Genomic DNA, 23,972 nt, shown 5'->3' with positions numbered 1-23,972 from the left:
ACAGAAGAGATTATAAAGACTAACCTGTAGGCCTGAGCAAAGTGGCAAGTATTTGCTTTGGATTCAGCTGATTCAGAAGGACAGTGATTCGACTTGGCTGAATCAGATCCGATGATTCAATGCTGCTTTGGAGATTCGGCCATAGACTAAACAGGCAGCAGGGGCACAGGACTCAGGGAGGGGGGCGGGGAGGAGGGGTCACAGTATGTGGGCGCGGCAACACTAGGAGCAGAGGCTATGCCCTGCTGCCTCTTGCCCAGCTGAGGTGGGCACAATGCAGGCACGGCTTGCTTCGGGTGGAAGGGAGCAAGCAGCAGTAAGGCGTGGCCCCCACTCCTAGCACTGCCACACCGGCATCCTACACCACTCGGCCCTGGTTGGGCAAGTGGCAGCAGGGCATAGCCTGCTGCCTGCCCAGCTGGGATGGGGGTGATGCAGGATGCAGGCGCTGCTTCCACTTGCCCAGCTGGGGTGGGGGGCATGGGATTCAGGTGTGGCAGCACTGGGAGCGGGGGCTATACCCTGCTGTTGCTTGCCATTTGCCTCCCACAGCTGGAGCAGGGGAAGCATGGGATGCCCCCCCACACCATGTGGGGGGGAAGGGGCACGCGGGTGTGGCAGTACGGGGAGCAGTGACTATGACTTGCTGCCGCTTGCACCCTTCCGCCCATCGTGAGCCATGCCTGCATTGCATGCCCCCTCCCTGCCCTTGCTGGGCAAGCAGCAGCAGGGCATAGCCTCCGCTCCGGTCCCAGCCCCAGCCACAATCCCTCCCTCCCCCACACCCCTTCGCTTCGCCCTCCGCCCACCACAACAGACTTACCTGCTGGAGGCAGCTCTGTCCAGCGTGGTAAGGACTGCTGCCTGTTTAGTCTATGGCTGAATCTTTTCTGAATCAATTCGGAGACTTCTGATTCAATTCAGACCTTTTAATTGATCTCCTGATTCAATATGGATTTGGAGATTTGGCCGCCGAATCAGGTCAAATCTCCTCCAAATCGAATTGGCTACTGAAGCTTTGCACAGCCCTTCTAACTTATTACTATGTAAGAGGCAAGGATTTTTGTAACTGATATTTTTATTGGACCAACTGTACAGTTGAGAAGTGTATAGACAAGTTTTGGGGTCCTAAGCACCTCAGGTGACACTGGTATCTGAAAGCATGTCTATACATCTTCCAACTATATAGCTATATAGCCAATTAAAGGTGTAACCCACCAAAAACCTTACCTCTCATGAATCTACTGCACCATCATGGCTATACCACCATTGCAACACTACCACGATATGGAAGATATCAAAATGTACTGTTTACAATAATTAATTATTACTAGCGATCCTCTCATGTAATAAACATATTTCCATTGTAAGAAAGACTTACAAATCTAGCTGGAAATCCTATCACCTTGCTTTCAAATGAAAAAAAAATCAACACAATGTGGTCAGTTTTCCTTTCCTCACTCCCACCATTACCTCAAGTGAGAAACTATATTTTAAAGACTGAACAAGATGATTGATTATCAGAACTAAGACCTCCCAAACTGTCTAAAGTTTCACCATGACATGGAAAATAATTCATTTCCTTCTTAGGGAAAAAAAAAGACTATTACAGCTTGATGTGACAACAGGCACGGTAATGTTCCAGGTACTGGAATCCACAAGGAAGCAATAAATGGTTGCAGATCTCTCAATTCATTTTCTTAACCCCTGATTCAGTAGGCGACTTCATCATGAAAGTCAATATGACATAAGCAAATACATGATGTTAAGCATGTGCTTCAATACCTTCCTGAAGGAAAACAGACTTACACAGGTGCATAACTACTTTACTTACCCGGGACTTATACTACTTTCGTTAATCACCAAACAATTATCCTCCATGCAAAAGTGTTAGTTTCTGTGGTTTAATCTTGGCCACCTACTTTGTAATAAAAAGAGCATGTGGTCTATTAAGAATTACACTGAATCTTTACAACAAGTTATGTGTGCATGTTAGGGGTTTTTGTTTGGTTGGTTGTTTTTGAATTCAATGGGTTTTTAATTCTATTTTTAATAATACATCAGCTGGAATAGGTTTTTCATTCTCAGGATTTTTTCCATGCCTTGAATGAATAGTTATAATCCTAATCATGCTATAAGGTTCCTTTCTTATAAAGACATATTGAATTTTTGCAGGAAAAAACAATAAGACACTTTTGGATCAAGTTTCTGGCAACAGATATACATGGTTTAACAACATGCATTCCTCTTAATCATTGATTCAAATGGAAACGCTTGGAATGGGTAGAAGAAAGATGGTCACACGCTATCTGGTTGAAAATCCATTTTTCAAAAACATTCCTTAAAATAAACAGGATTATATCTGACTACATTCTATTTTGATGCTTTTTAATAGAAGCAATTCCCTAGTGAGGAAAACCAATGTAATTGACACTGGCTGGACAGTGAGTGACTCAGCTAACATGATAAGAACAACATAAATACAGGAAAAGGCTCATACATACTTCTCAGACACTAACATTTTCAAAAAAAGAGTGAATCTGCACAAAAATTGTTGTTTTCACTTTGTCAGGAGATGTGGAAGAAACTTTCAGGATCACAGAATTACAGTTAGAAGGGGGCTAAAGGGTCATCCGATCCAACCCACTGCATGAACGCTTTTCCTAAATCATCCTTGACTGATAATTATCCAGCCTCTTCTTTTTTTGGGAGTCCCCCTTGTAGGAACATCCTCTCTTGGTTAGAGGACCATTGGTAATGTAATGAAGGGCTAAGATCATCATCATCGGTAGTCCCTCGGTAACTGGCGAGTCGAGAATAATTGTCTTCCATGATTGTCTTATCTGTAGGTCCAAAGATGGCTGATGAGCCTGATCCAGAATTGGCAGACTCTGTTGCAGCTTGAGCACATGTTGGGCACATGGTGGCTCTGCATTCTTGATTCAATCCACAACACGCTATTTCTACTGCTCTGTTTTTTTCATCTCCTGTTGCCATCAGAAGGTTTCAGAGTACTGAGATCCTTGCAGCAGACTTCCATTTGGGGAGCTCCTGGACGATAGTCTCCCGCAAGCTGATGTCAATGGTGCATTTTTTCAAGTTGGCCTTGAGACCATCCTTGAAGAACTTTCCCTGCCTTCCTTTTGAACATATGCTTTGACTGAGCTGGGAGAAAACTTGCTTCAGGAGTCTGTAGGTGGAAATCCAGATGATGTGGCCAGTCCAGTGAAGTTGATGTTAGGTGCTCATGGTATTTGCTTACAAGAGGACACAATGTTAGTGTGTCTGTCTTCCCACTGGATTTGAAGGATCTTCCACAGGCAGCATTGATGGTACTTCTCCAGCAACTTAAGGTGTCTCCTATACTTTGGCCACAACTCAACTCCATACAGGAGTGCTTGATAAACCATGAACATGGTTTCAGATATGATGCCATGATCTTCAAATACCTGTTTCCTCAGGTGTCCAAAGGCTGTACTTTCATTTGAGGCAATATTGGATTTCTTCATTGATGTCAGCCATCTGCAGGAGATGGCTTTCAAAGTACAGGAAATACTCAACATTCTCCAGAGTCTCAACATGGATCTGAATTACCAGAACTGGGGACTGCTTATTAAGATCTCACTGATGGAAGACCTTAGTCTTCTGAATGTTAAGTATTAGTCCCATTTTCTTTTATGCCTTAGCAAAGATGTTGATGATTGTCTGAAGGTCTGTTTTGGAGTGAACACATACTACAGGATCATCAGCTCAAAGAGTGAGGTTAGGGTAGTCTTGGTTTTGGCTTGGAGTCAGCTGAGATTAAACAGTTTATCATTCATTTGGCAGTTTAGCTCCACTCTGACTGGGAGCTTGTTGGTGGTCAGATGTAGCATTGCGGTAAGGCACATCAAGAAGCGTGTTGGAGCGAGGATGCAGCCTTGCTTAACTCACGTCTTATCCTCAAAGGAAACTGTGATAGAACCTTTATTGAGGACCACTGGTAACATACAATTATGGAGCAGGCACAGAATGGTGATGAATTTTGGTGGGCATCTGATTTCAGCAGGATTTTATATTGCTTTGCAGTTGACAGTTGAAGGCTTTTGTTAGGTCAAAGAAGGCCATGTAGAGAGGTTTATATTGATCCCACCATTTTTCCTGCAGCTGGCAAGCAGTGAAGATCATGTCAGTTGTGCTTCTTAATGCCCTAAACCCACACTGAGATTCTGGGAGGAGGTCTTTAGTGTATGGATTTTAGGATATGGATTTTCAGGGAGCATTGAATCTGCAGCTGAATAAAGACATGACCTGTGGCCTAGCAAGAGCTGCTGACCACAAGGCAGAATTATAGCTAAGCCAGCCATTTGCTTATGCTAAGTAACCATCTTAACTGTGTCAACCATTTCCTGAGGAAAAAAACAGCAAGTAAGTCTGTGCGAGTCTGCATGCTGTAAATGAGGTGAAGTTTTAGGAATGTGGAAGATGGTACAACATGAGACAGAAAAATAGACTGGAATGTGAAAACCAACACGTAATTGGTAACAGAATCTGAAATGAACATATGCAAAAAGATGAATGGTGATTAGTAAAGAAGCCTCCAGAAGCTTCCAGGTTTTAGTCAAAGTCTGCCCATTGACCGAAGAAGTAAGTTCATGGCCTTGGACATGCGCTTATAGCAAAAAGACATGTAAATGAGTGAAATGCATAGGCAATTCCATGCTAATGAAGCAAACAGTAAACAGAGGTGGAGCGTGAGATAGAAGGAGAAATGGGTGGAACAGAAGGCGGGACAGGGTGGAATAAATGGTAATCAGCATAAACCAAAGTATATAAATAAGAAAAAAACTATTCTTCAGTGTGGCTCCCTGCTTTGTTGGTTTTTTGGAAGCTAGTTCAAAGCTGTCTCCATTCTAAATAAAGCTGTTGCAAGCAATGTGTGCTGGTGTTTGCTCCCTGCCTTCTCTGGCTAATGAGTAACAGGATCCATGAGCAACTGGATCGTCATCTACCTTGTCATTGGGCGCCGCATGGAGTTGGGGTCTAACATTTAGCAAGCGGAAGGAGATGATTCAGGAGGGTTCTCACAGTGATCTTCCTTGTGGTGGACAGCAAGGCGATCCCTCTGTAATTTTCAGTTTGACTTATATCTTTTCTTGAAGACTGTCATAATTATGGCATCCCTGAGGTCATCTGAGATTTCCTTATCATTCCAGATCCTTAATATGAGGGCATGGAGCTGTGATGTAAGCTCCATCTTCCACTTGAAGATTTTGGCAGGGATTCCATTTGCTCCAGATGCTGTGTCATTCTTCATCTGCTTGGAGGTTTTCCTCACCTTGTAAAGGATTGGAGAAATTCTGAGACTGTCTCTGAGTGTTATGGGATGGAATTGAGAACGTTCTCATCAACAACAGAATCTAGATTGAAAAGGTCTTCAAAATCCTCCTTCCAATGGATGTTGATGGTTCCCCTTTCCTTGATCAGGTCTCCTCCATCTTTAGGTCTCCAGGGGGTCCTTGAGTGCTTGGACCATAGATGGCTTATCATGGATGTCAGCAAGATGTTGAATTTCCTTTGCCTTGTTGTCCCACAATCTGTTCTTCATATCACGGTTCCTCCTTTGGACCCCTGCCTTGGTTTGTTGGTAATTCAGTTACTTTTGTTTGGAGTTGGTGTCGTTCTGCCAAGCACAAAATGCCTTGTGCTTGTGGTTGACCTACTCTTGTATCTCCCAGTCATTCTCATCAAACCAATCTTGAAGTCTCCTGGTAGTGATTCCAACAGTCTCTTCACAGGTGCTGATGACAGTGGACTTGAAGGCACTTAAAAAACTGTGCACATTCTCCCATTGTTTTTGATTGGAATTCAGCATTTTTTGTTGAGGTGCTGGTAGAAGAGGTCTCGCTTGATTGGGTCCTTGAGTCCTTTGATATTGACTGTCCGTCAGCATTGCTTCTGCTTCAGCTTTTGTTTTGGAATCAGTGTGAGTGACATCACTGAGCAGATAAGCCAGTGATCACTCCAGCAATCAGCAGCAACTAGCCTAGCTCAAGTGATGTGGACATCTTTGTGATCCCAGGCACAAACAATGACACAGTTAATCAAGTGCCAATGCTTAGATTGCAGGTGCTGCCATGATGTCTTGTACCTGTTTTTCTGGAGGAACAAGGTGTTGGTGATGGCGAGTCATGTTCCATGTGTTTGGTCAAGAGGAGGATGCCATTGCAATTAACCTTTCCCACTCCTTCCTTGCTGATGGTTCCATTCCAGATGGATAAGAATAATCACTCCCTGATGCCCTATTAGAAAGAAAGAAGCAACTTCCAGAATACGAGACGAGAGACTGCAGATCCTGGGCAAAGGAAGGCCACAGCTTCAACATGATTAAAAACCCCACCACACTTCACAGAAGTGCTCATGTTGCATTGTAAGAACACTGAAAGAAGAACCCTGCCAAAAGACTCTGTACATAATGCAGATACTCTAAGCAGTGAGTACTAGGGCAATTTACTATGCTTTGCTGTGCTTACTGGCTACACTGGGAACACAACGTAGGCCCAGGGGGAGGGGGAATGTAGTAGGTACTCATAAATTATATTGAGCAAATGCAATACAGAAAATGTGGTTCCATATCTTCCCTAAACTTTCCTAATAAATTTGCTGCCTTTTTGTTTGAGAGACCGAATAGCCTGTCATCTTGTACTGGCTCTAGAACAGGGGTGGGCAAAATGTGGCCCATGGGCTGGATGCAGCCTGTCAGGCCATCCTATCTTGCCCACAGGGCCCCTAAAAAATTTAGAAAATTAATATGTAGCTGCCCCTGGCTGCCTGTTATGAGGCCATTGATAGTTTGCCAAAACTCTAAGCAGCCCTCCCCCGGAATAATTGCCTGCCCCTGCTCTAGAACTTCCCTTATATTAGACAGCTATTGATTATTTTCCTGGAGATTTCTTGTTGGAGTCACCAGGTGCTAATCTGAAATTGAATCCAGAAACATTCACTCTAAGTCCACAGCTTTAAACTCAGAGCAGAATAACTAGGATGGAGGTTGACTGCACAGCCCTCTTACTAGGATTGTCTCAATAATGTATGTACATATTCCAGATTTTATAAAATGAGATTTTGAATACCTGAGCATATTTTCCAAACTAAGGAAGCCCCATCTTGGATTTGAGCTGGAACCAGACCAGGGCAGGTCTGGCTCCAGCTTTGGCCCCAGGCTGGGGAGAACATGGAGGAGAGTAGAGTGGGAAATCTGCAGCCTGCCCCTCCCCACCCACTGATTTCCCATACTTGTGCCTGCCCTTTGCTCCCCTCCCAGCTTACCTTACCCAGTTACAGATTCAGTCAGTTATCAGTTATTGCTGAATGCATAATTTCTATGTACTAAAGAATATTTCTGAAAATACTGGCTCCAAGTCTTAAATTCTGCCATATTAATTAATTGAAGTTAACTGTCGGAACATCAACAGATAATGTGCCAGTAATATCTAACTGTGCTGAAAGGCTTATCAATAAATTATACGTGTAAGAGAAAACTTTCAGGCCTCATATCAAAAGCTGTCTTACTGCTTTTTGTTGGCACATTCCACCTGGTACACCCATGGTTTAAGTGATAATGTTTCAATTTACTATAAACTTTTTGAAGACATTCCTGATGTCCTACATAGATATGAATTACATTCGTGCATTCTTTATTTGAGTATATAAGACAGGCTTTTTTGAGAGTTATTGTGATGTTAAATATATAGCAAAGCACTATGTACATAACAATTTTCTTGAAATGTTTTATTCAGCCGGACATATTTTAGAGTGAAACTTAAAAGGATCAGGTTAGATGAGCTCTGTAAAGTTCACTGCTTAGTCAAAGTGAAAGATGTTTAGTACTCCAAGCTTTTGGTAAGGCTGAGAAAATTAAAAAAAGCAAAACAAAAAAACCCACCCAAAAACCCAAAACAATCCTTCCCAACCCTGCTTGTACTTTTCTACAATTTCTGCCTGCAGCTTCTGTTTCTGGAGAAAAGAAAATACAGTTCACACACACTGAAGGACTTAAAACAAGAATGTAGTTTTGATTTGCTTGAAAAAACATAATTAGGGTTGGGGAAGATTAGTGAGAGAAGCGTTTCTTTGATTCAAAATGGTCACCCATTCATCAATTAGAGATTAACACCAAAAAGCAGAATTTGAAACTGGAACCCTTATGTACACTTTGAAACTTAGATCCATCATAACTATTTTCTTTTTCATTTTTTGCAACTAATATCTTCTACCTTAGCCTTCTGAGTATCATCAAGTGTTTTCATCACTTCATTACTAATTGAGACATATCTATCAGTACGGTCTACGTCAGGGGCAGGCAATTATTTTGGGTGAAGGGCGGCTTACTGAGTCTGGGCAAGCTGTCAAGGGCTGTATGGGTAGTCCCACCCCCTAACCCCTGACCTTTGCCACTCAAACTCACTCCCCTTGTCCTGGGAAGCACTCCTTTCACCAAGGGGTTTTGCCATTTCAGAACCAGAAAAATGCCAGATTATATTCTAAAAAGCAAACATTTACAGCATTCATTAATTTGATTTCAAAAAATATTTTTGTCCTAATTCACATGTGTTTGTGTAGTGTAAATAGAGGTGATCACACAATAACTTAAAATGAAGTCTTACTCTTGTATATCATGGGGCGTGCATATAGGTTTGTGGTGGGCTGTGAGTGTGTGGGTATGTGGCGTATGGGTGGGTATGGGGTTTGTGGGGGGAAGAGTATGGGTGGAGGGTGGCTGGGATGTATGAGGGGGTGTGGGGGTCTGCATGTATGACAGTGCGAGGGGGCTGTGGGTGCATGTTTATGGTGTGGTGTATGTGTGGGACTCACCCTTTGAACACACAAACACAGACACTTTGCTTCTGCCTGCACACACAGACACACATACACACAGATGTACTGGCATGGCCCCGTGCTCCCCAGTCCAACTGGGAGTCACGTGTTGCCGAAGCAGGTTGGGGGCAGAAAGAGTATAAAATGGCTGGGGGTGGGCAGGGCTGGACTGCTCAGTTCTGCTGAGGGCTCCCCCTGGGTCTTACAGCCCCTGACTCCTGTCAGCTTTGACTGGCAGCCAGGAGCAAATAAATATTAATTTACTAATTTTTTAGGGGCCCTGTGGGCTGGATAGAATGGCCTGGTGGGCCATATTCTGTCCACCTCTGGTTTACAGTGAATTGCTTTTTGTATTGGCCAAATACATAGCAATAGCAATTTACTATACTAGGGGCATGTCTACATGTGCCTCTGACTGCATAGTTGGGGCTGCGCTGTCATTTAGTTAAAGCAAGTACTAAATGACAGCATACTACTCGCCAGTACTGCACAGTCCCAGTTGCGCGCGGGTCATTTCTGACCCTATGTCGCCATAGCAATGAACTATGGCAACATAGCTCATTGCTACAGCGAAGTAGCATCTCATGTAGATGCACCCAAGACCACATAAATGAAAAACACACACAAAACCCATTTTGACCAAACAGTTGCAAAGAAGGTACCTATAGGACATTTTAAGAGATTGCTCTATTAAAAAATGAACAATCTATTCATATCGTATGAAAATGAATTCCTTCCATTCTAACTGAAACTAAAGAGGATGTTAATCAGCAACTATTAAAGTTAGACAGCAAATCCAGATTAAAATTCTTGGCAACAAGTTCCTGAAGACTAGAAGAAAATTAATATTATACCAAACATTTAAAATTGGTAAATGGAGCCAACACAAGTAGTAGTCATCTTGGCAGCTCCATGAAATAGCATCTCCATGAGTACTTCTTTTCCAGTGAAGAATACAGATTCCCCACTTAATACACACACCCCAGTATTGGGGGCTCATTTGTGGGAGGAAGGTACAAGCTGTATGTGATAAAAAATTATAGTTCAATATTTGGATGATTTTACAAGCTGGACTGACAAATGAAGTAGTTGATGTAACAACTTCTGAGAAATATTGCTAACTCACATTTTCTATTTCTCACATTTTCTAAATATTGCTAACTCACTCAGTTATATTGCTAACTCACATTTTCATTGCAACATTTGCATTTTAATATGGCCAAAGTTATATATCTAGGAACAAAATTAGAGGTAATATAATCAAGGTAGTTTCAGAATAAGGTACTTTATTCTGGAAAGCAGTGACTCAGAAAAGGATTTGGGGTGATTAGCTGACCAGGAGTTCCAAGTGAAATAGTATAGCTAGAGGATCTAATATAAACCTTGGATGCCTGAACATGTTCAGTGGACAAGAAGCTGAATATGAGCCAACAAGTGCTCTTGTTGCCAAAGTGGCTAACGGCATACAGAGTTGCTTTGGTAGGAGTGTGGCCAGCAGATCAAGGGAAGTGATTATTCCCCTCTGTTCAGCACTGGTGAGGCCACATCTGGAGCACTGTGTCCAGTTTTGGGCTGCCCACTACAGAAGAGACATGGACAAATTGGAGAGTCCAGTAGAGGGCAACAAAAATGGGTTAGGGGGCTGGGGCTCATGACTTCTGAGGAAAGGGTGAGGGAATTGAACTTATTTAGTCTGGAGAAGAGAAGACTGAGGCAGGATTTAATAGCAGCCTTCAACTACCCTCAAGTGTGGTTCCAAAGAAGATGGAGCTGGACTGTTCTCAGTGGTGGCAGATGACAGAACAAGGAGAAATGGTCTCAAGTTGCAGTAAGGGAAGTTTAGGTTAGATATTAGGAGAAACAATTCTCATTAGAATGATAGTAAACACTGGAAAAGGTGCCAGAGAAGCTCTGGAAGCTCCATCCTCAGAGGTTTTTAAGACTCAGCTAAACAAGCCTTGTCTGGGATGATATAATTGGGGATGATCCTGCTTTGAGCAGGGGGTTGGATTAGATGACTTCCCTTGGTCCCTTCCAACTCTAATTTGCTATGATTCTATGATTCTAACAGGGTCCTATCGAGTAAGAATGAGGAGGTTATATTACAGCCACTCTGGGGACTTGTATGACTTACAGAAATAGCATGGCTATTTCCGGGTACAAAGAAAAATCTTGAGAATGATGAAAGGGCTGAAAAGCACTTATAGTCAGACTGAACAGTTAAATCTGTTTTGTTTAAAATGAATGTTAAAGGGCGACTTAATCACAGTCTAGAAGTACTTATACAGGGGAAATAAATTTAATAACAGGAGCTATTCAGTCTATTAGACAAAGTCATGATGGGATATAATAGGGGTCTCCAAAGTGGGGTGTGCGCACCCCAGGGGGTGCGCAAGACAATCCACTGGGGTGCAGGAAGAAAATATTAGAGCTTCTATTTATATTTATATAAATATACATATATTGGGGGTGCACGCTCAAATATTTTTTACTGATTGGGGTGTGCAAATACAAAATTACAATATTGGGGGTGCATGCTCAAACATTTTTTACTGATTGGGGTGCACAAATACAAAATTACATATATTGGGGGTGCGTGCTGAAAATTTTTTTTACTGATAGGGGTGTACGATCGAAAAAGTTTGGAGACCAGTGGGATACAATGACTAATTGAAATTAGACAAATTAGACAAATTCAGACTAGAAATAAGGCCCATGTAAAATTAACAGTAAAGGTAATGAACCACTGGAACATAAGCTATAGTTGATTCTTCATCACTAAAAGAGATTTTTAAATCAGGATTAGATGTTTGTCTGAAAGAGTTGTTCAAAATGTCTCCCCTAAATCTTGTCACTGAAGAATATATTGTCTTTCATTATCAGTTAAAAACAAGTAAGAAAACTAGAAATCCTCTGGTCAGAACCAGAGCAGCAAACCAAAGTATACTTCATTAGACAGCCACTTTTTAAAAAGAAAATAATCAACAAAATGAGGGATGTAACTGGCTGAAGATTTTATACCCTTTATAACGAGCAGAAAACAGGCCAGTATGGCACCTTATAGAGTAACTTATTCAGATAAGCACAAGCTTTCATCAAAGTAGACTACAGCCTATGAAAGCTCATGTCTTTCTGAACCAATTAGTCTATAAGGTACTGCCACCCCTCCTTTTGCCTAACGTTACACTGGCCTGGCTAACTACTTTCTTCCCTCCCTTAAAACTGTTATAAACTGTAGCCAATCTATTTGTTTTTTGAAAATGTATCATTAGTTAACAGCATAAATATAAGTCGGATGTAAACAAGACCTTCATCAGAGACCACTATATGCACTAGCTTGGTATCGCTAAAAAAGGGACTTATATACAGATTTCTGCCACATGTAAAATAAATCCATATTCTAAAACATAACCGTTATATTATCTTATAGATATATGTGTACATATTATTTTACCAGAAGTGTTGCATCATGAAATTGAGGTGACAGAAAATGTTATGGATGCTGAAGGAATAAAACTCAGAGCATTTTTAATTTCTTGCGCTGTAATTTGTCATGTGGCTCCCATTTTAGTCTGTGCTTTGTTTTTGAGAAATGAGGTTTTGAGGCGTGAGAAATATGATCAGGTTTATCTTGGTCCCTTTATGCCTATTTTGCCACATAACAAAACCACCACACAACTTGTTGTCAACTGACAGTTTAGGTCTAAAAGTCAGCAGTGCCTTTGAAATGACAGAAATATTGCAGATCAGGTCTGGATTTCACTGGCAGAGCCATGTGGGATAGCTTGCATAATGTCTGAATGCACCATAGTTGGCAATTTGCTTTTATGATAATGAAATTCAAACACAAATGAAGGAAAGAAACCCCAAACATTACTTTTGCTGGATAGAAACCTTTTTCTTAAAGTTCCGTCTTAACATGACTTTCCTTGGCCTCTAAAATACTTGTTTTCAGAAGAATTGGTGAAGCACTTTTTTCTCACGTTATTGTTGAAAAAAAATTTCTAATGTATTGAAAATAATGCTAAATAGAAGAAACAGCTCAGCAATCTTGTGAAATCATTTACTGGATCTCTGAAAAGTTAAGGATCCCCAACTTAGCCGTGAGGCTTTAAAATTTGACAGGATAGAACCTCCAGGAGATTTACTATAGCTTCATTAGAGACCAAACTTAATACATAGGCTAAGCAGCACATGCTGATGGCTTGTTTGGTTTAATTAATTATTGGTTAAGTGTTTGATTTCTGTACCTTTGAAGATTTCCTGCAGCTGATGTGCCTGGGTTAATTTTCATACCATTGAAAGAAGTCTGTATGTCTAGTCTAGTAAGTTTATTGCATCTAGGACCTGCAAAGAGATCAAAATGAGTTAGTACTGCTGCATATCATACATTTCAGTTGTCTCATGAGGCCTGGTCATCTTGGAATTTAAACTGTGCTTGGAGAACCAAATTATTTCAAGCGTAATTACTTTATTTAATCAAGGCCTAAATTAACAAATTGTCACTGTTAAGATAATGAAAACATAATAGAATTGAAAACAAATGTAAAAGCTTCTTGATATCTTCATGCTATCTTGATTTCTGAAGTACTTAATACATAGCTGTGCCTAGAGCCAAAGCATCAGTTTGGACCTCCAGTTAAGAAAACCCACAGGAACATTTTATTTGGGAAAAATTAATTCAAGGGATCAACAGACAAACAACCATGAGGCAAGTCAGAGTGCAAACTTAGAACACATCAGCCAATCTATCGAGACCGCAAATGCAAATTTATACACTGCTAACTGTAAATCCATTTTTAATGAGGGATAAGCTATTCTAAATTTGCCATGGAGTAGGAGCATTCACACATGTAATTCTGATCATTTAGTTTTTAGCATACTCCAAAATTTTCCTTATGTAATGATCTTAAGATTCATAGAACAATACCACTATTATTCAGTAAAGGTTTGCCATAACAATAGACAGCTGTAGAGAGCTCTTATGAAAGAGTTGTTTAATTTATAATGACAATTAAAGACAGCCTAATTGTTTATAATTTACTGTGTCTTGTGATATATATTGTAGTAGAAGGTAAAAGTAATTAGTAGTTACACTCCCTATAAGAAAGTCCTACTAAATGATATCTTTGGGTTTGGAATCTATTTTAGAATTTAATAGAAAGACCTCTCCTCTTTATACTATGTTAAAGGATGGTTCTAAACACTGGTGGACAAAGATACCCATCCTATTAAATTCCATAAGGTTTTCAAGTATTTCTAGTGAATCCTCGTAATCCTTATTTTAGAGGACCTTACATTCTGTAGGATCTTGCCATGTTAATCTTTATGTACTCCATCTGTCAGTTTATCTTCTTGAAAATTTGTAAAAAATTAATAATTTGCAGTTGCTGTATTTGTAATTTGTTTGAATTTATCCGTGTCATTTTTAGAGGTTTTGGATACAGTTTTTCTTTAACTTTGGCCTATGTAAAACTCAATTGAGCCATCAGTTAAATTTAACATGTCTCTTTTTCCTGTAGTAAGTGTCAGCCATTTCATAGCTTGTGTTATCTCTTGTGACCCAAGCAGATAGCCAAAATGTGGGGTTTAAGTTATTTCAGTTAGAAGAAATTGGTGGTCTTGTAGCTTTCATTTAATTCTATTTACATGCAATAATGTACTTTCCTGAGCAGAGTACAAAGTAAACAACAGAAGACAGTTTTCCTGTTCATAGCACCAAACCTTTTTCATGTGAAGCAAGCCTATCCAGAAGCCACCCTATCTCTTTGCTTCATTCAGAAGTCTCTCTTGACATGTCTACACCACAATGGTGTCCTGGCCAGGACTGCTCTGAGCACACAGGCCACCTTCTAAAACAATTCACATTCACACCCCAGACTTGGAATATTGGTCAGGGTCCTTGAGAATTATCCCCAGTGGTTGCTCTCAAGCACACCAGAGACAAAAGCCTGAAGAGCTGCTCCCGACTGATGCCCCAGAATGTCTTCGCAGTTGTGTTTCTGAGTGTGGAATATACTGTGAGTGTATCTACATGAGATGCTTTACTGTATAGTAGATTAATCTACACAGTACTAATTAGTGTACAGTAGACTTATGTACTACAGCATCACTATCTACATGTGTGCACATTTACTGCACAGTAAATTACTCTCCTGTGCAGTTAGTTACTACCCATAAATACCAGTAGTAAACTAACTGCACAGTAGATACTGTGCAGTAAGTAGTGCATATATAGATGCTGGCTGGGAGCAAATTTGCTCCCAGTCAGCCCCTACATTAGGGAGCCACAGGGGACTGGGAACTCCCCTGGTCCTGGCACTCTCAGCTCCTAGCTTCCTCCAAGAGCCAAGCAGTGCCAGGACAAGGTAAGCTCCCTGCCCACCGCCTCCTTCCCCCACCCTGGTGCTGCTCAGGTCCCAGCTTCTCACAGGAGCTGGGAGCTGAGTAGCGCTGGGACTCAGGAGCTCCCTGCTTCCCCACATAGACTGGAGCTGGCCAGGAACAGGTCCCAGCCAGCTCTGGGCTGTATGGAGAGTTCTCCGCAGCATGCAGCCTGTGAGATGGCTGGGACCTGCCCAAGAATGGTACAGTTCCCGGCCAGCCCCAGGCTGTATGGGAAAGCCCGCTGGGCACAGGGCTTGTCCCCATGTGCATGGGGTGGGAGAGCTCTGCAGCAGCAGTGCTCTCCCAGTCTCGTGTATTTCAGGACCTCTCCTGATGCGTACGGGCCCAGAAGACAGGTGCCACTACAGCTGGCAAAGTTCTCCTAGTCTTCTGTGGATGTGGACCAGCCCTGTGCTCCCTGCCAGCCCCCAGGCTAGCTCTCAGGGGAAGCATGGAGCTCCCCCTTGCTGCTACAGGGGGGCAGAATAGGGCGGGAACAGTCCTGTACCTGGCTACTCCTATTAGGAGCAAAACTGCTCCCAAGCATCTGTAGACATACTCCTGGGTAGGGTTACTGCACGGTATTTTTACCACACAGTAGGCCTATTTCGAATTAATAGCACAGTAACTAATTGGGTATAAATTTGATACCTGCATGACGCTCAAGTTGGCATAAGTTTTCATATTTACTGCGCAGGACAGGCGTCCATGTATAGACTTGCACTCGTACTGTATTGTAATTTTGGTTACTCCCCAGTAAATATACACCTGTAGATGCACTCAGTTATTATTAAGCTATAAATAGCTGAAAATTACATTTCTTTAAAACTTACCTTTTTCTGATGAAAGAAAGAAATATTGTCATCTTTTTCCACACTTTTCCACAATTCAATTTCTTACTACAATAAATATCAAAAATAGGAATCTTAAAATCAATGCTGAACAATAAGCTAACAATTTTAATGGGAAGAAATAATAATAAAAAGCATTAGTTATTCTCTGCACTTTTATCAAGCATATATTCCAACACAGTAAATAAATGTTACATTGGGCAGAAGGTTTTAAGCTAATCCCATGGCTGTCACGGAGAGTAGATTGTCTTTCATTTCAATGGGCAAAGTTTCAGTATAATGGACTAGTTTATTTGCCAAGCTTTCTTAGTATACTGAGAAGTCTCTGTTGCACATGCAGCTCCTTTCTTCAGAGGAGTAGCTTGAGAATATCTGGTAGCTATAGGTGGCAGTAGCTTTCTAATTCTGTTACTAGACAGAAAAAGCAAAAACACAGAAGGCCCTATTTAAACTCTAACCATAAAGTTTGTGGTTAAACTTTATCCTCCATAAATTGAGAAAAAACTGCATCTGCTATGAAATTTTCAAGTTGATAATGGCTGTGAAAACCAGTAAGTCTACTGGGGTTTTCTACCTTCAAATATTAAGTCCAGAGTCTAAAAAGGAGAAAGGTAATATAGAACACAAGCATATAGCTATGAAATAATCAGAGGTAAAAAAAAAAAAAGTATACAGCTCTACTTCATAATACAGTTTTTCTCACTTTCTAAAAGGATTGATTATCTCAAGTTTGTAGTATCTGTGCATTTTCTGTCTACAGTTTTCTAATTTACATAAGCAAATGCTGATGTGATAGTTCAGATAATCAGAGCAGCAGGGTGGCTACACATTAAATGAAAGCAAAAACATTTTGTTCTCAAATAAGGTTATACATATAGGTATAAGTAGCCACTGAGGAATTGCCTCTTTCAGTGAATACTGTACTCTGCTGATCCATCATGCTGGGCCATGATACTATGAATTACAGTACTGTCTCCAAAAAGTAAGTCACACCAGGCAACATTTATAGTACACAAAGTGCAACATTATATCTAAGCACAAGTGGACCAGTTGGATAAAATTAAACCCCGAATCAACCATAAGTAGTTACACTGCGTAAATATTTGTTCCTTATCTGTTGTTGCATTTTCAGTTGTCAAATCAGTTTGCAAAGATTATACTTTGATTTGAGATATAGCTATCTATGGATTTTTTTTCTCTTTCAAAATCATTTGGAAACAGACATTTTAGTTTTGGTTTTATCAGAATTCATGTGCAAATGAGATGCAGGCTGAACCAGGCTGGACAAAGCAGTATTAAATGCAGTAATAGGGAATAGCCCTCTGTGGGCAAGGGAATGAACTATACAACATAATAGGTAATTTCTACTTCTAATACTAACATGTGGGGAATCCTGAGGGGGCATAAAACCAGCAATCTGCCAAACCCTTACATTAGGGGGAGGAATGTATGAGTTGGGCTGGGGCCAGAGCACACTATGGTCTGTTAATCTTTGTCAGTGTCATGGTCTCTGGAGGGCCATCACAAGCAGCACAAGATACAGCAGCTTTTACACTGCCAGAAGCCAGTTCAGAGCTCAGCCAGAAACAGAATCAAGCAAAGCAGAAAGAAGTCTTTCAGCTCCCCGGTCTCAGCTGCACCATGTTCTGAGCACTGGCACATCTGAGAACAGAGACCATAATCCTCATTTATAGGAAGGAGAAACCAAGGTGTAGACGGGATCTGTGATTAACACAAAATCACCCGATCAGTTGGTAACAGAGCTTGAAAGAGAACTGAACTGCTGATTGCTAGTGCCAAGCCTTGGTCAACGGAACGTGTTTTTTTCCCCCACATAACTGGATTGATCACATTTCAGCACTTTTTGCTCCGCAAAAAAAATTGACATAATTAAAAGTTGTAAAAAAACAAGGATAGTACAATTTCCTTGTTGTGTTTCCCCAATGATGCTCATCCCTGACTAGCCCAGGAGCCATACAAAGTCAGTCTTAACCAAATATACATTGCAAACTTGCAATAGTTGTACCATGAGCAATAGAGAGAAAGAGATCCAATACATTGCACTGTTCATGATTACAGGAAAGATATACTCCATGCATGCAGTAAACAATGACAACAAAAACTCTTTTGATATAATTTTCTATGAAGAGCCACAGGTGCTACACTGAACAACTATTATTGGCTAAGGAAGTCTGGTCTGGATATCCCTGTTAGGCGCTCACAGTCTGGTGTATACACAAGGGATCAGTGGTCAGGTCAGCCATAATATGAGAGCATAGGGAAAGCTTTACAAGTGTTAGAAGAAAAAAAAAATGAGAATAGTAAATCATTCTTTCATTTTCGAAAAAAAATTATTAAGGGATGTCTTTGTTTTGTGGCTGTTGCTTGTTGTAGTTACATTGCTGGGTGGACAGTGAAGGTAAGGGCCAGATTTTCCCTCAGAAATATAAGCAGAAATCCCAGTGAAATCAAGGATGGTTGCATACAAGCACCAGAAGAAAGATTTTGGCCACAATCTTGCCATTAAAAGGAATATTTCTCTTCTATTATTGTTGTTGTTATGGGAAACAAATTGGGTGAAGATTTTTTGGAAGGAAAAGTGATTTACAGTGGCCAAGAAAGTAAAAAGCAGAGAAGAACATGAAAAATAATAGTCAAGATGCACAAAAGCTAATGAAGAAAGAACAGCTAAAAAAAAAAAGAAAATTGCTGAGGGAAGAGACCTAAAAAGCAGCCCTCAAATTTTCCTTGTTCACATTAAAGAGTTGACTGTGCACATATGGCAGCAGTTGCATTTTCTTCTGTGCTTCAGTTATCCATGTTTTTCCTGGACTGGAATTAATTGTTTCTTATCTTTTTTGCTCTGCTCACCACTGTATCCCATATGTTGGATAATGCTACACAGATACATAAGAAAACAAAGACAAAGATCATCACCAGCAGCTATATAGTAATGGAACACTGTGATTACAGCAACCTTATTGTCTGCATGTGCACATGCACACACAAGAAAATAAAAGCAGTGAGCTAGCATAGAAGAGTGATACTTTTTTTGAAAAAGTCACTGGATACTACATATCAGTAAAGATTTAAGGCATTATCCAATACTCATTTAATCTAGTAGTGATTTTTTTTTACATCTACTTTAGTAGCATTAGATTGGATTAATGATTACTTTGAGTTGGTTCTGCACCAGCCCAAAGGGACTACCCTGCCTAACATGATGTGGGATGACCAGGGTGGGGAAGAATATATGCCCACTATTGGTGTGGATCTTGTGAGGGAGCATCTTGAGAGGCTGGACCCTCATAAATCAGCTGGACTGGATAGGTTGCACCCAAGAGTGCTAAAGGAATGGGCAGACATCATAGTGCAGCCACCGGTGAGGATATTCAATAACTCGGGGCACTCAGACGAAATACTTGAAGAATGGAAGAGGGCCAATGTGGTGCTCATCTTCAATAAAGGGAGAAAAGAAGACCTGGGAAGCTATAGGCCAATCAGTTTGACCTCAGTCCCTGGGAAGATTTTGGAAAAAATTACCAAAGAAACCATTCTAGACAGGCTAACAGAAGGCAGCATTCTGAGGGACAGCCAGCATGGGTTTGTTATGTGTAAGGTCTTACTTGACCAATCTCATTTTCTTCTATGACCAGGTGACATATCACCTGGACAAAAGGGAAGAGGTTGATGTCATATATGTGGACTTTAAAAAAGCCTTTGACCTGATGTCCTCATGGAAAAATTGGGCAACTGCAGCCTTGACTACTGCAAAGTTTGATGGCTGGGGAATTGGCTCCAAGGTTGGACCCAAAGTGTGGTAGTTGATGGAACTGAATCACCATGGCACTCAGTGTCCAGTGGCATCCCCCAATGCTTCATTCTTGGACCTGTACTCTTTAATGTCTTTATAAATAATCTGGATACTAGTATCAAAAGTGGACTGGCCAAATTCGCTGATGACACCAAACTTTGGGGAAGAGAGTCCACACTTGAGGACAGGCTGGTGATCCAGGCCGACCTTGATAGGCTTCCAAGGTGGGCCAATGAAAACCTGATGGCATTCAATACGGAGAAATGCAAGGTGCTCCACCTCAGGAATAAAGACTCGCATCACACTTATAGTCTCGGCAATACTACACTCACTAGCACCATGACCGAAAAAGACTTGTGGGTCATGATTGACCACAAGATGAACATGAGCCACCAATGTGATACCGCAGCTGGAAAAATGAATACAACTCTGGCTTGCATCTACTGATGCATCCCGAACAAGACCCAGAATGTCATCCTCCCACTGTACTCGGCCTTGGTGAAGCTGCAGCTAGAGTACTGCATCCAATTCTGTGCTCCTTAATTTAGGAAGGACGTAGAGAAGTTTGAAAGAGTCCGAAGGAGAGCCATGTGAATGATTAGAGGGCAAGAGAACAGGCCTTATGGAGAGAGGCTGAGAGCTATGGGACTCTTCAACCTGGAGAAGTGCAGGCTCGGGGGTGACTTGGTGGCAGCCTATAAGTACATAAGGGGTGTGCATCAGGATCTGGGGGAGGTTCAAACTCCTGCAAAACCGTTTTAGGCTGAACATAAGTAAAAACATCTTTACTGTCTGAGCTCCCAAAGGCTGAAACAGACTCCCCCTATAGGTGGTGCAAGCATCTACTCTGGACACTTTCATAGTTTCATAGTTAGTAGGGTCGGAAGGGACCTGAGCAGATCATCAAGTCTGACCCCCTGCCATGGCAGGAAACAGTACTGGGGTCAAATGACCCCAGCAAGGTGTTCATCTAACTTCCTCTTAAAGACCCCCCAGGGTAGGAACCAGCACCTCTTTGCTTGGAAGTTGGTTCCAGATCCTAGCTGCCCTGACCATGAAGTAGTGCTTCCTGATGTCTAGTCTGAATCTACCCTCTGTCAGCTTGTGACTATTATGTCTAGTCAGTCCCAGGAGCGCTTGGAGGAACAGGGACTCCCCCAGTGCCTGCTGGTCCCCTCTGACTAATTTGTAAACGGCCACTAGATCTCCCCTCAGCCTTCTCTTGTGGAGGCTGAACAGGTTCAGGTCCCATAGCCTCTCCTCGTAGGGCCTGCCCTGCTGCCCCCTGGTCATGCAAGTGGCCCTCCTCTAGGTCTGCCCCCTGGTCATGCAAGTGACCCTCTCCATGCTGTCCACATCCCTCTTGAAGTGCTGTGGCCTGGCCAGTGCCACATAAAGGGGGAGTATCACCTCCTTGGACCTGCTTGAGATGCATCTGTGGATGCATGACAAGGTGTGGTTGGCCTTCCTGACTGCATCCCCACACTGCCGGCCCATGTTCATCTTGGCATCAATGATGACTCCAAGATCCTTTTCTGCCTCTGCACTGATGAGAAGGGAGTTACCCAGCCTGTAGGTATGGTGTCTGTTCTTCTGCCCAGGTGCATCACCTTGCACTTGTCAGTGTTGAATCTCATCCTAGTCTCATCCGCCCACCCCTGTAACTTGTCTAGGTCCACTTGTAGCCTATTCCTTCCTTTTAGCATGCTCACATCCCCCCACATCTTAGTGTCATCAGCAAATTCTCCACTTTGGGAAGAAAAACCTGCAGCATCCTTATAGGCTCGGCAGTGCTACGCTGGCTAGCACTATGGAAGAAAGGGACTTGGGGGTCATCATTGACCACAAGATGAACATGAGGCTGCAATGCGATGCTGAGGCTACTAAAGTGACCAAAACACTGGCTTGCATCCATAGATGCTTCTCAAGCAAATTCCGGGATGTCATTCTCCCCTTGTACTCGGCCTTGGTGAGACCGCAGCTGGAGTGCTGTGTCCAGTTTTGGGCTCCACAATTCAAAAAGGATGTGGAGAAGCTTGAGAGAGTCCAGAGAAGAGTCACACTCATGATGAGAGGTCAGGAGAACAGACCTTACAATGACAGGCTGAGAGCCATGGGGCTCTTTATCCTGGAAAACCGCAGGCTTAGAGGTGGCCACCTATAAGTTTATCAGGGGTGACCACCTGGATCTGGGGGAACGTTTGTTCACCAGACTGCCCCAGGGGATGACGAGGTCAAATGCTCATAAACTCCTGCAAGACCGTTTCAGGCTGGACATAAGGAAGAATTTCTTTACTGTTCCAGCCCCCAAGGTCTGGAACAGCCTGCCACCGGAGTTGGTTTAAGCACCTACATTGAACACCTTCAAGAGCAAATTGGATGCTTATCTTGCTGGGATCCTATGACCCCAGCTGACTTGCTGCCCTTTGGGTGGGGGGCTGGACTCGATGATCTTCCGAGGTCCCTTCCAGCCCAAATGTCTATGAAAGTCTATGAAATTTGAACAGGGTGCTTTTTACCCCTTTGTCCAAGTCACTGATGATGATGTTGTACAGGCGGGCCCGAAAACCGAGCCCTGCGGAACCCCACTGCCCACATCCCTCCAGGTTGAAAATGACCCATCCACCACCACTCTCTGGGTGTGGCCCTCCAGCCAGTTGGTGACCCATTTGACTGTGTAGGTGTCAACACCACAGTCCCCCAGTTTTTTAATGAGAACGAGGTGAGAGACAGTGTCGAAGGACTTCCAAAAGTCCAGAAAGACTATGTCCACTGCTACCCCTCTGCACCTAAAGATTTGGTGACCTGGTCGTAGAAGGCCACCAGGTTGGTCTGACAGGACCTGCCTCTAAAGAACCCGCGTTGGTTGCCCCTAAGCATGATCTCCCCTGCTGGCCCCTCATGGACATGAGCCAGAATAATTCTCTCAAAAACCTTATCCAGGATCAAGGTAAGACTAACTGGCCTATAGTTTCAAGAAACATTTGGACACTTATCTTGCTGGGATCCTTTGACCCTAGATGACTTACTGCCCCTTAGGCAGGGGGCTGGACGCAATGATCTTACAAGGTCCCTTCCAGGCCTAATGTCTATGAAATGTATTAAATCTATGGATCAGATGCCTAGGGAGTGGTACTTCTGCCTTAATGATTCCATATATGCGTTTCCTCCCTCCATCTATATATTACAGCATGGCAGTAGTATATTACAAAGGACAAAGGGACTGATGATCAAGGTACAAGAGTAAAGGACTAGTCATTCCAAAATCCTGATGTTTTGTAAAATGTGTTTCCCAATTTCTTTCAGGTGCTGCTAGTATTATTCCTTCCCATTGCTATACTATCCTCTGTACTATCCACACTCTTCTTCATTCCCAGGGCCCTGTATACAATTACATCAGGGAATCTGGTTATAAAAATGATTCCAATTTGTCATGGAGATGGGAACTTAACAGAGTGGCACAATGAAAACAAGCCTAGTCTACACGGTGTACTAGAATATAGAGATAATATATGTAGGCTAGGTAGGGACTTCCTGACCGATCATATTTCTGCCTGAAAGCAGGGTAGATTTTCACCTTATAGACTAATTAGAATCGGAGATATATTGCCTGCCATCTGCAAGTCTTGAATCATTGCTGGCCCCTCTTTTCTTGGAGTAGCATATATGCAACCGATCATACACGAGGGTGTATTTTCATTAGGGTATTACCACGTCAGTGATGTCTTGGGATTCTGAATATTCTCAATGGTGCAAGAAGAGGCAATATAGCTGACCACAATCTACATGCAGGGATTGTAATGATGTGAGATTAGATAACAAGAGATGCATAGCTGACCTACCTCCAAGGACAAGCCAAGTTGCTGTAGAAGTACTGTTTGTGATTCATTAAAGAGGCAGTCTCTGAGTCAGGATTGAACTTGTGCACTCAGCATGCTGCTGTAAGCGAGGTCTTTCAGAGGAGAAAGTGTTAAATCTGTAGAAAAGCCTTACAAATGGAGTTACTCAGCATTACTCCCTAAAAACAACTATATATGTATATACAAATGCTTGCACAGAACAAC

General features: G+C 42.2%; 1 protein-coding gene across 12 annotated transcripts in view; it reads right to left on the bottom strand.

Annotated features, from left to right (window-relative positions):
* Positions 1-23,972, bottom strand: part of SULF1 (sulfatase 1) — a 171,920-nt gene that overhangs the window by 120,632 nt on the left and 27,316 nt on the right. For 6 of the 12 annotated variants that reach the window (XM_090040136.1, XM_090040124.1, XM_090040130.1 and 3 more), the window contains 2 exons: positions 16,077-16,142; positions 13,107-13,203 (listed from right to left, as the gene is read on the bottom strand). The exons of 3 other annotated variants lie outside the window; for them this stretch is intronic. The gene's annotated coding sequence lies outside the window, so the exon portion shown is untranslated. Of the gene's footprint in view, positions 1-13,106; positions 13,204-16,076; positions 16,143-23,750; positions 23,897-23,972 lie in introns of all 12 variants that reach the window. 3 more of the 12 variants (XM_090040128.1, XM_090040127.1, XM_090040129.1) reach the window with 3 other exon arrangements.

This window comes from Crocodylus siamensis, chromosome 3, assembly GCF_052110815.1.
Source record: "Crocodylus siamensis isolate JL-2025a chromosome 3, ASM5211081v1, whole genome shotgun sequence".
NCBI classification, from domain to species: Eukaryota; Metazoa; Chordata; order Crocodylia; family Crocodylidae; genus Crocodylus; species Crocodylus siamensis.
This window is presented reverse-complemented; position numbering and strand designations above follow the sequence as displayed.